Source organism: Schistocerca piceifrons, chromosome X, assembly GCF_021461385.2.
Source record: "Schistocerca piceifrons isolate TAMUIC-IGC-003096 chromosome X, iqSchPice1.1, whole genome shotgun sequence".
Taxonomy (NCBI): domain Eukaryota; kingdom Metazoa; phylum Arthropoda; class Insecta; order Orthoptera; family Acrididae; genus Schistocerca; species Schistocerca piceifrons.
The window spans coordinates 272,292,321-272,293,459 of NC_060149.1; the positions used below are offsets into that span (position 1 = coordinate 272,292,321).

Below are 1,139 nucleotides of genomic sequence, written 5' to 3' on the forward strand. Positions count from 1 at the left end.
ACTGCAGGGATTTATCTCTGGCACGCCTCCCGCGAGACTTACATTCTCAACGTATTGTCCCGCACTACATTCGTGTATATATAGTTAAGGCTCACCAGCCATTTGACCATCTTCTTCTGTGCGGATGCACAAACAGTGCCCGAACTCTTACGGGAATCGGCAATGCGCCACGAGTAATGAGTATTATGGGCGGGGGCCCTACGAATGCAGTGCGGGACAATACGTTGGGAATGTGAGTCTCGCGGGGGGCGTGCCAGAGATAAATCCCTGCAGTCGCACTATCCTCTGTGTCCTCGGTGGCTCAGATGGATAGAGCGTCTGCCATGTAAGCAGGAGATCCCGGGTTCGAGTCCCGGTCGGGGCACACAACTTTCATCTGTAATCAGCTAAGGGTTGTCATTTCATAGTAATTTCGTTCTAACGAGCTGCATGGTCACCGATGGTATCTTCATATATATATATCACAGTGTGTGAGGTCGGGTGGCGCGCGAGAGGTTGGACAGGCTGGAGCGACCTTGTTGCGATGGTGACAGACGCTCGTCCAACGACTTGCAATGTCCCCTTTGAAAAATTATTAATGACAGTGCTGGAAAAACTCTTGCGTTATTTGATTTACAAACAGCTGAGCAAAACTGAACGTACTCAGACATTTCTCTCGTTACTTATTCTGATCATCACTAAACTGACACACAACGCAATCTGTCTTTCAATAATCCCTACAAAAGAATGGCCCTGACTAACAATAACCTATACCTTTCATGAATCACTTACCTCACAAAAATCTTCGTTACTCTAACTACTGCAATACAGCGAGCGCCAATATTGCCAGCTAAATCAAAGATTCTAACTACCGAAGGCACTAACTACTGATAGGCATAGTTAGCAAATGAAAGATTTTGATAGAGAACAAACAATGTATTTACCTTAACAGCGTTCAAAAGTCATATATATATATAATCTTGTGACATCCTTTTTCTGACGGACGTACGTCCAGATCGTCCGTTCAAAACTGTGGCATCTCTCTCCCCACATCCACCACTGCTGGCGACTCACCTCCAACTGCACAACGCTACGCGCTGTTCACGTCCAACTGCCCAACACTACACAAGCGAATGTTCCAACAATGAGTCCAACCAGCC

The 1,139-nt window shown here is 46.4% G+C and overlaps 1 non-coding gene across 1 annotated transcript; it reads left to right on the plus strand.

Moving 5' to 3' along the window:
• The first annotated feature begins 290 nt into the window (after positions 1 to 290).
• Trnat-ugu lies at positions 291 to 364 on the plus strand. The gene has a single exon. It is a non-coding gene; the product is annotated as a tRNA-Thr (tRNA).
• The last annotated feature ends 775 nt before the right edge of the window (positions 365 to 1,139 follow it).